Here is a 14,013-nt window from a genome sequence, read left to right as displayed (position 1 = left end):
GGCCTAGTTATTAGGCTCTATTTTGGAGTAAGACCTAACCTCCCTCCTTTGTAGTTTCCACTGATCCCTATTTTGTATCCAGGTGTGTGGGTGTCCCTTGGATTAAATTAAACTCTCAATGCTCTGATTTTGTAAATCCAGTCCATATTTGTAGGCCTAATTATTAGGTCCAATATTGACCTTTCTGGGGAGTAGGTTTTGTTTTTTTGGCCAAGGTTTTTAGACTTCATTTGGAAAATAGGTTTCTGATGTCTCAATCCATTTCCTCTGTCCTCTGTTTCTTTGAAGGTTTGACCAGTTATTGTTTCCAGCCCCGGAATCTCCAAGGAATAACGACATGCTATACAAATGTCTATGAATAGGTCTGCCCTGGTTAACCATTGCATTATGACTGAGTGCCCTGTGAGTCTGACTCGTAGGCTGTTTTCTGTCTCGCTTGTGTATATATTATGGTACTTTTTACATTGAATGGCAAAAACTAGGTTCTGCTGTTCACAAATTATCCTTTGGTCTTGCTAGTCCCACTTTCCAGGAGGTCTTTTGTGTGTGCCTTTGATATTCTTCAGTGTCTGCATGTACTGTAGTCTCCCACAGCAGAGTTTGGTGCTGCGTGATCTGCATGTACTTTTGTCTCTCACACCGCAGTCTGGTGATGCATAATCTGCATGTACTGCAGTCTCCTCCACTGCAGCTTGGTGCCACAGGTCCTGCGGTCTCCCACCACACGGTGTGGTGCTGCATGAAACTCGGTACTGACTGGCATATCCTCGAGATTCTACCCCTCTGAAAAGCTACTGTCTGCTCTCTCTCTCTGGATGAGTTTGTTTTTGCAGGTTCTCCTCAACTGCCTCTTTTCACCTGTCTGTCTCTATATTTGTGTGCACGCTTCCAATATCCATGGAGAAGAGTAGAACATCAGATTGATTTGGCTCCGTGGATGATATGGCAAGTGTCCTTGATGTAGCTGGGGGAGGGATGGGGTTTGAGATAGTAGCTTAAGGAAGGCATCAATGTACTCCGCCATCTTGTAAGACCCATAGCTCCATGAAAATAAATATGATTACTATACCTTATACTTTATTGTCGCCAAACAATTGATACTAGAACGTACAATCATCACGGCGATATTTGATTCTGCGCTTCCCGCTCCCCGGAGTACAAATCGATAGTAAATATTAACAGTTTAAATGCTAAATCATAAATAGAAAATAGAAAATGGAAAGTAAGGTAGTGCAAAAAAAAAATAGGAAACAAACGAAAGGCAGGTCCGGATATTTGGAGGTAACGGCTCCGATCCGGGTCAGGATTCGTTCAGCAGTTTTATCACAGTCGGAAAGAAGCTGTTCCCAAATCTGGCCGTACGAGTCTTCAAGCTCCTAAGCCTTCTCCCGGAGGGAAGAAGGACGAAAAGTGTGTTGGCTGGGTGGGCTTTGTCCTTGATTATCCTGGCAGCACTGCTCCGGCAGCGTGCGGTGTAAAGTGAGTCCAAGGACGGAAGATTGGTTTGTGTGATGTGCTGTGCCGTGTTCACGATCTTCTGCAGATTTTTCTGGTCTTGGACAGGACAACTTCCATACCAGGTTGTGATGCACCTCAGAAGAATGCTTACACGCAATCAGTGGAAATGGTCCATACTTCTTTCCTTTCTGGAGTGTACGCAGAAGGGAATAAGGTGAGAAGACAGTGGGTTAAAAGTGATCTGAGGGGTGAGGGTGTACTTATATAGAGGAAGTAGTTTGCATCTGGACACCGCTCCCGGGAAAGGTGCGGGAGCAGAGGCAACGACTGCGTGTCAGAAACATGGAAAATCTGCAGGTGCTGGAGCTCCAAATCACGCACACAAAACTCTGGAGGAACTCAGCAGGCCAGGCAGCATCTATGGAAAATAAGTAAACAGTTGACGTTTCGGGCCCAGACCCTTTAGCAGGACTGGAAGGGAAGGGAAGAAGTCAGGGTAGGAACATGGGGGGTGGGGAGGAAGGCGAAACCAGGAAGGGGCGCGGTAAAGAGCTGGGAAGTTGACTGGGGAAAGAGATATGGGTCTGGAAGAAGGGGAGTCTGATAGGAGTGGATAGAAGACCATGGAAGGAAGAGAAGGGGGAGGAGCAACGGAGGGAAGCGATGGGCAGGTAAGGAAATGAGGTGAGAGAGGGAAACAGGAATGGGAATGGTGAAGGAGGGTGGGGGACATGGCCGGATGTTTGAGAAGTCAATATTCATGCCATCAGGTCGGAGGATACCCAGACAGAATGTGAGGTATTCTTCCTGCAGCCTGAGTGTGGCCTCAGCGTGGCAGTAGAGAAGGCTACGGACTTAGGCATGTCGGAATGGGAATAGGAAGTGGAATTGAAATGGGTGGCTGCGGCAAGATCCCGATTTTCTTCCAGGGTCCGGAACGTAGGTTCTCGGCGAAGCGGTCTCCCGATCTGCACCGGGTCTCACCGATATACAGAAGGCCACACCGGGAGCACCAGGTACAGTAGATGACCCCGACAGACTCGATGGTGGATTTTATAGAGAATTTCTGTGTTGGAAGCTGAAACCAGTGGGGTGGTAGTTGCAGGCTGGGGGAGGAACCCTGTCCTTGGCGTGGAGGCAATAGAGTGGAGTGAGGACAGACGGAGTGAAACATTTCTACGTTGTGACAAAGACATCTAAATCGAAGCGTATGTCCTCAATGCAGAGAAATGGAGTATGCAAAGATGGGCAAGAGATCCGGTATGATCTTGATGGGCCGAAGGGCTTGTTTTTTTCTGATGCCTGATACCGTGACTGCAACCCGTCTCAGTCCATTTGCCTGTGCAGGACGAATTGCTTCGAGCGGGAAGCAAAGCGAGAACGTCCAGTGAGTGAGTGAAGGGCAAAGAGAAGGGAGCAGTGTCAGATGATTGTGTGCACCAGATTGAAACACCTGTAAATCCACAGGGTTCGATAAATACCAATGATATTTTGCAGAGTCTGACCAAGTTAAGAGGGGATATGAACATTTTATAACCGAGGGATTTGAATCCTTGAAATAGGAATCCAATAAGTATCCTTAGAGATACTGGAGCTTCTCAGTCACTGATGTTAGACAGTGTTCTAAAGTTTAGTGATGAGTCTGACATTGATGAGGTAAACCATAAAAGAGGAGTTGGAAGCGCCCTTATGCCAGTACATATGCATAGAGTAAATTTAAGGTCAGGATGAGTTACAGGGCCTGTAAAAGTAGGACTACAACCCAGTTTACCCGTGAATGATGTTTCTTTATCGTTATGGAATGACTTAGCAGGTGGACAAGTTTTCCCTGAAGTGCATTTGACAACAAAGCCCATTTCTGAGGAACCGCAGATGGACGCTAATATGGATTCTTCCTGTCTTGTAACCCGAGCTATGGCTAAATAGATTGACTGGATGAGGTTGTTCAAATTGGGAGTCGAATTTTGAGGATGTGTCAGAAACTTTCTTACCTTCATTATTTGATCAACATTATTGCAGTAAGTCTGACCAGGAAGATTTGCCTTATCTCGGAAGGAGATGATAGCAGAGCAGAGTAGAGACCCTGTGTCATGGTCCGGATCGGGGTCCCTTTAAATTTAGCTTGTTTATGTTACGATCCGGACCGTTGATTCCCTGTTTTCCCGTGTTCCTCGGCTTTGGTGATTAGAGGCAATTAACGCTCGGCTGAACCGCTAGTTTATAATCTCCGGCTTTCAGCCGTTCTGGGCGGGAGTGTCTGCGAAATCTGCAAAGTCACGGCATATCAATGTCATCTGGCCGGAGCAAGCCTAGTCTCCACCCGAAGCGAGTGCTGGTAATTCGCCTTTCCACACCTTAGCAACCCTGTCCAGTTACCTCGCTGAAGCGAGCCTGCAAAGTTTCCTCATCAAGGTGGGTCCGTCAGTTAACCCACCGGAGAGAATCGAGAGCCGCTGTCTACTGTTCCCGGGACGAGTCGAGAGCTTGACACTATCCGGAAGCTCCAAGCACCACGTCCTGGCCGCGGCGGCGTCCAGGTACCAGGTCCGCGTCCACGTCCACGTCCTGGCCGCGTCCAGGCACCAGGCACCAGGTCCGCGTCCGCGTCCACGTCCTGGCCGCGGCGGCGTCCAGGCACCAGGTCCGCGTCCGCGTCCAGGCACGAGGCACCAGGACCGCGTCCCGGCACGAGGCACCAGGACCGCGTCCCGGCACGAGGCACCAGGACCGCGTCCCGGCACGAGGCACCAGGACCGCGTCCCGGCACGAGGCACCAGGACCGCGTCCCGGCACGAGGCACCAGGACCGCGTCCCGGCACGAGGCACCAGGTCCGCGTCCGCGTCCACGTCCTGGCCGCGGCGTCGTCCAGGCACGAGGCACCAGGTTCGCGTCCGCGTCCACGTCCTGGCCGCGGCGTCGTCCAGGCACGAGGCACCAGGTCCGCGTCCGCGTCCACGTCCTGGCCGCGGCGTCGTCCAGGCACGAGGCACCAGGTCCGCGTCCGCGTCCACGTCCTGGCCGCGGCGTCGTCCAGGCACGAGGCACCAGGTCCGCGTCCGCGTCCACGTCCTGGCCGCGGCGTCGTCCAGGCACGAGGCACCAGGTCCGCGTCCGCGTCCACGTCCTGGCCGCGGCGTCGTCCAGGCACGAGGCACCAGGTCCGCGTCCGCGTCCACGTCCTGGCCGCGGCGTCGTCCAGGCACGAGGCACCAGGTCCGCGTCCGCGTCCACGTCCTGGCCGCGGCGTCGTCCAGGCACGAGGCACCAGGTCCGCGTCCGCGTCCACGTCCTGGCCGCGGCGTCGTCCAGGCACGAGGCACCAGGTCCGCGTCCGCGTCCACGTCCTGGCCGCGGCGGCGTCCAGGCACGAGGCACCAGGTCCGCGTCCAAGTCCTGGCCCCGGCGGTCTGTGATTCCTATCCTACCCCCTTGTCTGAATCCGTTCTCTGCCCCTCTCGTCTCTAGCACTCCTTTGCAGCTTCCACCTGCACTTCGGTCTAGTTTCATCACTGGAGCTAGATAGGTACTGTCTGGTGTTCATTCGTGTTGGTCTTTTCTTGTCTTGTCCTCGCCTCCGTGGGTTAAGTCAGGCCGACTTGCCGTTGCCCCGCGGAGGGTCATGAGTCCCGGCCCTATGCCCTGTACCCAAGGAGGGGTCCCGACTCTGTGTTCTGTGTATGTGTCCATGCTTCCATGTATCTGCTCTCCCGAGACCGAGGCTCTGTGTTGCCATGTTCCTCCTCTCCCTAGCCCATGTCATGTCCATGCCTGGTTCTGGGTCCGAGCCCGAGGCACGACCCAGGTACTGGGTCCTTGCCCAGTCTCTGGCTCGGACTCCATACCCTAGCCTCTTCATGTCTCCTCTAGTTCAGGGAGCCGAATCCGAGTCCTAGTCCAGACCCTTGGTCCCAGCCTTGTCGTAGTCCTCAGTCCTTGTCCAGTTCGCTATTCCTACTCCTGCCTTGCTCTCCTGGTTTCGAACTATAAACTAAATCTAAGTAACCTCACAAGATGTGTCTTGCATTTGGGTCCACCCTTGCTCCCCATGCCCCCGCCATTGTGACACCCTGAGATTATCAAATTAAAGGAACAAGCTCTTCCAGATACGGAAATTGAGAAGGTGCCAGTAGGATATTACTTTGAAAAGGGAGTGTTAATGAAGAAGTGGAGATCACCTACAATTCCTGCAAGTGAGGAATGGGAAGTTAATCACCAGGTAGTAGTTCCTAAAGTTTATCGAAATGAGATTTTAACTATGGCTCATAGTATGCCTTTGGGTGGCCATCAAGGTGTAAAGAAAACCATGAACAAGGTTTTTAAACATTTTTACTGGCTAGTTATAAGAAAAGATTTGGCGACATTTTGCAGGACGTGTCATACGTGTCAAATTGTGGGTAAACCTAATCAGGTTACTCCACTGCAACCGATTCCAGCATTTGGTGTGCCGTTTTCCGAAATTATTATAGATTGTGTCGGCCCATTGGCAAAGACTAAACTGGACATCAATATTTGCCGACCATCATGTGTGCTGCGTCTAGGTTTCCGAAGTCAATACCTCTTCGGAATATAACAGCCAAAACTGTGACAAAGGCTGTTATAAAATTCTTTACTTAATTTGGGCTGCCTAAGCAAATAAACTCTGATCAAGGTAGTAATTTTATGTCTGGGTTGTTTCAACAGATAGTTTTTAAACTGGTAGCAAAGCAGATTATCTCATTTGCATATCATCCAGAATCACAAGGAGCCTTGGAGAGATTCCATTCTACCCTTAAAACTATGATTAGGACATATTGTGTGGAAAATGAAAAGGACTGGGATGAAGGCATACATTTACTACTTTTTGCAATCGTGGAGGCGGTGCAGGAATCATGAGGTTTTAGTCCATTTGAACTTGTGTTTGCGCATAGAGTTCGAGGACCTTTGTCCTTGTTGAAAGAACAGTGGATTAATAAAGAGGTACATACTAATTTGCTAGATTAAGTTTTAAAATGCAAGGAAAGATTGCATAAAGCTTGTATCTTAGCCATGAAAAATTTTAAATCGGCTCAGGAGAAAATGAAAATTGGCATGATAAGGAAGCTAGAATGTGGTCATTTAAGCCTGGGGATAAGGTGTTGGTTCTTTTCCCGGTGCAAACGAATCCATTACAAGATAAATTTCATGGTCCTTGTGGGATTAAATCTAAAGTAAATGATGCGGATCACGTGATAAGAACCCCAGATCGAAGAAAGACAACACAGCTGTGTTATACAAATATGATAAAACCGTATTATGAGAAACGGGCTGCTACTATGACTGTGGTCAATAATAATAAGTTTCATCCCACTGGGAATTTAATGGATGATTCATCTGAAACTCATTGTAAACCCAACATTATTTCTGCCAGATTACCAAACTCCGCAGTTCTGGAAAATATTGATGATAAATTAGGTCATTAACAGCCAGAGCAGAGAGAGCCGCTGAAACAGTTGATTTTTAATTATAGAGGTTTATTTCCAGTCGTCCCTAGAAAATCCACCGTAGCTTCACATGATGTAGATGTTGGAGATGCAAAACCCATAAAACAACATCCATATCGGATGAACAGGGGAAAATGTCAACTTGCTGAACAAGAAATTAAGTATATGTGAGTGAATAATATTATTAGACCTTGTAATTCGAATTGGAGTTCACTGTGTGTTGTGATGCCTAAGCCAGACAATAGTATTCGGTTTTGTACAGATTACAGAAAGGCGAATGCTGTGACAGAAGCTGATGCATATCCAGTCCCTAGGGTAGATGATTGTGTGGATAAAGTTGGACAAGCAAAGTTTCATACAAAGATTTGATTCGTTGAAAGGTTATTGGTATGTTCCATTGAAGGATAGAGGTAGAGAGATTTCTGCATTCGTAACCCCATCTGGGTTATATGAATATAATGTTCTTTCATTTGTGATGAAGAATGCACCAAGTACTTTTCAGCGGATGATTAAGAGTGTGATTCATGGGTTAAAAGATACAGATGCCTGTAGTGATGATTTAGTTACGGGAAATAATATCTGGAAAGCACATATTACTGCAGTGGAGAAACTATTTGAAAGACTTTCAAAAGCTAACTTAACTATTAACTTGGCTAAAAGTGAATTTGGTCATACCACAGTGACCTACCTTAGTTATGTTGTGGGTTAAGGAAAATTAGCTCCTGTTCAGGCAAACGCTCAGATAATTTAAGAAGTACCCACTCCAACTGGTAAGAAAACTGAGAAGGTTTTTGGGTATGGTAGGAATTACCGAAAATTTTGTAACAATTTTGCAAACACTGCTCGTGAGTAAAAATGAAAAGGTGGTTTGGACAGGGCCTTGTCAAGAGGCTTTGATAAATTGAAAACTATACCATGTAGTCAATCTGTGCTTAAACCCCCTGACTTTGATAAACCATTTTCATTTGCTGTAGATGCTAGTGATGAAGCTGCAGGAGCAGTGTTACTTCAAAGGGGTGAGGGTGATGAAGTTGGTCGTCTGGTTGCTTACTTTTCTAAGAAATGTAATGCCCATAAAAGAAATTATTCAACTATAGAAAAGGAATTATTATCTCTTGCTTTGGCTTCACAACATTTTGACGTGTACGTTGGTAATACTCAGAAGTCACTCATAGTTTACACCGATCATAATCCGTTAGTGTTTTTGAGTAAGATGAGAAACAAAAATAGAAGATTACTAAATTGGAGTTTGATGTTACAGGAGTATAATATTTTGATATTTCATATTAAAGGTAAAGATAATGTGATTGCTGATTGTACATTTAACATCTGGATAGACAGTGTAAATTTTTCTATGGAGTGGTATTTTAACACTTGTAACACTCCTACTGTGTATTAGTTTGCAAGATGCTGTATGATAATACTGTAAATAGTTAATTGTTAAAATTTTGCTCTTAAAAGACCAATTTTCTTTTGAGGGAGGTGTTACATACCTCATGGATGTCTTGTGACTGTCTTATGACCATGATGTAATTGAGTGTCTTATGAGCATGATGTAATGGTCTTGTGGAGGTCACATGATGTAATTTTCCTACCAGTGAGGTCACATGATGACCTGTTCTCAACAGGTATATAAAGGAGACCCCTGATGTGACGCAGTTAGTTTTCAGTCTAGTTTTCTGTTGGTTACTCCATACTGCTGCGTATTCGTTTTATGACGCAGTTTTGTTTCAAAGTGGAGTTCTACTTTCTATTGGAAGTAGTATTGGAGATTGAAGACCTTACCAAAGTACAGGAATTCGCCGAGTCGAGTAATGCTGATACCGTTTGGCTGATGGGTTTTGGAGAGGAGAAACCATTATTGAATCTTCGTTCAAGAAAAAGTGACCTGCATCTGATCAACAGTAACGTGACTTCCTCGAAGAAATTTTTACTTCAGGAAAGTCTCTCCTAATTGACTGCATAAATCTCTTGGACTTTCGAATTTAACATTCTAAGAACTGTGTTCGAATTTACCACTTTAAGGACTGTCATCGCATTTACCCTTTTAAGAACTGTTTCAGAGTTACCGTGTAGCAGTTACTTCCGGTTAAGTCAGTCGGTTAAATACATTTCGCTATTTTTTAGCAGAGTTTAATAAATGTTTGCTTTTTTTATAAAACCTGACTCGATTCTGTATTCATTGTTGCCGGTTACGTGACATAAATTTGTGGGCTTGTTCGGGATTTGTTCCAGTTCTGAGCATAAAGTAACATAAAACCAGATAAATCAAACAGGTTAGCTGAGTTTATGCATATATAGGTGTGTAAATATTAAAACCAAACTTCCTGAAGCTTTGGAGATAAGTGATACAGTCTTACGATAGTTGGAAAACGAAATTATTTCAGTTCCAGATATTGAGTTGAGTACTTTTTAGGAGAGAGAGAGGTGAGTTGTTATCGACGTAAAGGCTAATTTATACTTCTGCGTCAAATCAACGTTGTAGGTACAGCGTACCACGTAACCTACGCAGAACCTACGCGATCCCTATACCGTAGCCTGATGCGCACATCTCCGAAAATGTAACTGCGAGTCACTGCAACGCAGACCACAACAACTGTGATAGGTCTGCTTGATAGCATCGCATTTTCTCCTACGCCTCCCCGTAAGCCCATAACACTTAGGGGCATGATTAGGCCATTCAGCCCATCGATTTGCTTCGGATGATCCCAGGTCCCACTCAACCCCGTGTACCTGCCTTCTCGCCATAACCCTTTGCTGCCACGGCAGATCAGGGAACTAATAAGACCAGAAGGCCTATGAGCGGAATTCGGCCATTTAAACCATCGATGATGCCATTCCGAAGGGTCTCGGCCCGAAGCGTCGGCGGCTCTCTCTTATCCGGAAATGCTGCCTGGACCTACAGCGTTCCCCCAGCATTCTGTGCACGTTGCTTGGACTTCCGGCGTCCGCAGATTCTCTCTTGTCTGGTGGATTAACGTAGAACACGGCCAGCAACTGAACAACCCACCCACCCACAATCCACACATACACAAACCTCTAACACCAGACGAGGTCGTCATCTTCGATCTCTGGCAGACTCGGATTTGGACACGAGCTCGCCAACATAAGGCTTCGACTTTCGCAGTGGACTCGCAGGGAGACGCAAACTCCAGGCTCCGGCCAATGGGCCTTTAGCTCCGGACACTAGATTCGACCCTTAGGCCTTAATCCACGATCTCGGCATCGACCCCGGGACCTGCCGATCAAACTCTGGACGCCGATGATTGGAACCCAAACACTGGGTCCCGAACCGCGGTCGTACCGATTCATGAGACCAGGAGCGCCTAGTTCCTCCGGGCCGGATGGAAAACAGCGACTGCGGTGACCAGCCTAAACCTCGCTGACACGAGGGAGGGGGCACCTATCCTCGCACAGGCTGATAACCGTTCGAGAATTTGACTCACCAGTAGCGGAAAAAGCGATTGCCGGGGTGCCCGCAGCGTACAGGAACCTGGCAAGGGGAAAATGCAACCTTTGATACCCGACCATCGCGTCTACTTTCTCCCGCCACTCTCCCGAACCACAGACACCCATCCGGAGAAAAAAAGAATTCCAAGGCCCTTAATTTTCCGGTTTACCAATTGAGGACGACCGAACAGGCAGACGGTAGGGTGCCCTTTAAAACACAGAGCATCCCAGCTGTCGAGCTGAGAACGGGCCTTGCGGGCTCAGAATGACCATCCCGACGGCTCCGTGTCCTGGCGACCGTGACACCAGATTGATCGAGCGGCGTCATTGACTGGCCGTTCGCTGGCCTGAGGTTGTTTGGAGAAGTCATGGCGGGTGTCCTGACTGGAACCTATCGAATGATGGATGGTCTTGAGAGAGCGAGGATGCCTCCGACGGTGGGAGCGTCCTTTTAGAGCGGAGACGAGGAGGGATTTTTTTTTTTAGCCAAACGGTGGTGAATCTGTGGAATTCTTTGCCACAAGAAGCTGTGGAAGCCAAATTTTTATGCATATTTAAGGCAGAGGTTGGTAGATTCTTCCTTGGTCAGGGCATGGAGTGAGACCGGGAGATGGCAGGAGATTGGGGCAGAGAGCGGAAAAAAAATGGATCAGCCGTGATGAAATGTCGGAGCAGACCCGATGGGGCAAATGGCCTAATTCTGCTCCTATATCCTGTCGTTTTGTGGTCTTTCATGAAGAATGAAGGACAACCTGGCGCTACGGAAACCAAAACTGGACCTTGATTGTCAACACTTGCAACGTTGAGACTGAAAGCGGATGTGACAGTTTGCGGCGCGGTGGGTGGGGGGGGGGTGAGATATGATGGGCTTTTAGATATGCACCATGGATGTGAGAGAATAAAGCGGTATAGTGCATGCATGCAAGGGGTCCAAGGTCAGCGAACCCACGGGACCTCTAGAGGCCAGGCACCGAACTGCGATTAGGCCTGACCTGGGGTTAGAGGACAGAGCATGCGCGCAGAGGGGGAGCAAATGGCTGGTTACGCCGATTTTATGCCTTTCTTTTTGTGTGTCTTCTATCCTGTCGGTTGCTGTGTTGCCCTGCCGAGCGCGGTGGTCTTGCGGTGTTGAAGCCAGAACGTGCGGCGACACTCGCGGGCTGCCGCCGGCACGCCCTCGGGCAACACACACAAACTGCTGGAGGAACCCAGCGGGCCCGGCAGCACTGATGGAAAAGAGTCGACTTTTCGGGGCCGGAGACCCTTCGGCAGGACTGGGGGTTGGGGGGTGGGGAAGATGAGGATCGGAGTAGGAAGGGGGGCAGGAGAGGAAATGGTATAAGGTGGTTAGTGATAGGAAAAAACCGGGAGAGGGGAGGGGGCAGGGGGTTGAATAAAGAGCTGGGAGGTCGATGGATGAAAGGGTTAAAGGGCTGGAGAGGGGAGAATCTGATAGGATAGGACAGAAGGCCATGGAAGAAAGGGAAGGGGAAAGAGTTCCCAGATCTTTACTTCACCCTTCCCCCCCCCCACCCCCCACTACTCTGACTCCTCATCTTTGATCCTCCGTCCTGATGAAGGGTCCGGCCCGAACGTCAGCTGTTCACTCTTTTCCACAGATGCTGCTGCCTGGCCTGCTGAGTTCCTCCAGCATTTTGTGTGCGCCTGTTCCTCGGGTTTTCGGCATCTGCAGATCTTTTCTTGCCTGCGCCATCCTGGGGCATGTTGTATGCTGTCGCAGGTGGCGAGTTTCGCTGGATGTTCCGATGCACACGTGATAAATAAGTCTGATTCTGAATCCATAAACGCAGATTACATTAGTTCATCTTTGGGCAGGGTAAGGTTGGGAGCCACCTGTTGGATTTGGCAGCCTTGGAGCGAATTTCTGTCATTTGCGATCGATTTCCAAAACGTGCTCCCTCACTCTGTTGGTCTGGTCGTTATCCTCATCCCTAGAAGTCAAGCACGGATTTCAGAACCATGACGGTAAAAAAAAAGTAACGAGGTGTCGAGGTTGGTGTCAATAATATCATTTAAGAGGAGCCTGCATAGGTAGGTGGGCCTTAGAGGCGAATGAGCAGAACTCTAAAACTGGGACTTGGTTAATTTGATTTTTAAAACATTTTGACTCCCTACCCCGTGCTCTGCTCTTCCCCCACCCCCCGCCTTGAACCTTCCGTCAGCGGCGCCCGCCTTCCCACGTGACGTCCGTCGCACCTTCCTCCTCCTGGGGCCGTCTACACCGCACGTGGAACAACCGCCTACTCCCCTCCCCCCCCCCCACTAACATCACGTACTGCCCCCTGCCGCGCTGCAGCTACATTAGGGAGGGAGTAAGGCGGATTGGGTGCGCAGGGAAAGGCAACGAGAAGAGAGGAGGAGGTTAGATTCTCTGTATTTATCCATTTCCGGGATGCGGGAGTCGGCAGCGGAGGCGGCATTTGTGACCCACCCCGAGTTGCCCTTGAGTGAGTGGGGGGATGCGCTGCCTTGTGAGGAGAGCACACTATGGGAAAAGTGGCATGAGGAGGGACACCAGAGGGGTGATCGGCAGGTGGGGAGGATTGGATGGGTTAGGGGAGATCCAGGCTGGGAAATGCACAAGAAGACAGGTCGGGGAAGAAACTGCTGGAGAAATCGATGCTTGCCCGCCATCGTGGAAGCTACCCGAACGGAAAGTGGAGTGTTGTGCCTCCAATCTGAGAGTGGGAAGACGTTTCTTTTTTTACGAATTGACAAGTAATATCGGAAACTTGCTGCAGCAGAATCTTACTCCGCACGTCTCCTTGAAGGGTAACCCCTTGTCACGTGACAGCAATGTAACCCATTATCAGACGCTTTGTACCCTGGGAAAGGGCACTGAACGCCGACTCTATCTACGTCCCGAGAAGATCATCAAATTTCCTCTTATAGTGGGTGCCCCGTCATCTCACTTGCGCCGCTTGCGGAACCATTCTGCATCCTGTCCCAAGCCTCCACGTCCATCTTGTGACCAGACGGCCAGAACTGCCCAGACCGATCCAAATCCAGCCAACCTAGATTTCCGCAACACTAAGTAAACATGAGGAGGGAAATTCAAGCAGCACACATCAAAGTTGCTGGTGAACGCAGCAGGCCAGGCAGCATCTCTAGGAAGAGGTGCAGTCGACATTTCAGGCCGAGACCCTTCGTCAGGACTAACTGAAGTGACTCTTCCTTCAGTTAGTCCTGACGAAGGGTCTTGGCCTGAAACGTCGACTGCACCTCTTCCTAGAGATGCTGCCTGGCCTGCTGCATTCACCAGCAACTTTGATGTGTGTTGCTTTCCTCAATGCTAATTCCTTACTCGTAAACTCAATGCCCATGGCTGAGAAGGCAGCCTTGCCGTATGTCTTCCTTACTGCCCAATGGACTAACACTATGCCCCCTCATGTTAGCCATTTCAGACCTGGGAAAGAGCCTCTGACTATCCACATGATGAATGCCTCTCATCATTTTATACATATCTATCAGGTCACCTCACATCCTCCGTCGCTCCAAGGAGAAAAGGCCAAGTTCACTCAACCTATTCTCATAAGGCATGCTCCCCATCCAGGCAACATTCTTGTAAATCTCCTCTGCCCTGTTTCTATCTTATGCACATCCTATAGTGGGATGTGTTTTGCG

Source organism: Mobula hypostoma, chromosome 31 (assembly GCF_963921235.1).
Source record: "Mobula hypostoma chromosome 31, sMobHyp1.1, whole genome shotgun sequence".
Lineage (NCBI taxonomy): Eukaryota > Metazoa > Chordata > Chondrichthyes > Myliobatiformes > Myliobatidae > Mobula > Mobula hypostoma.
This window is presented reverse-complemented; position numbering follows the sequence as displayed.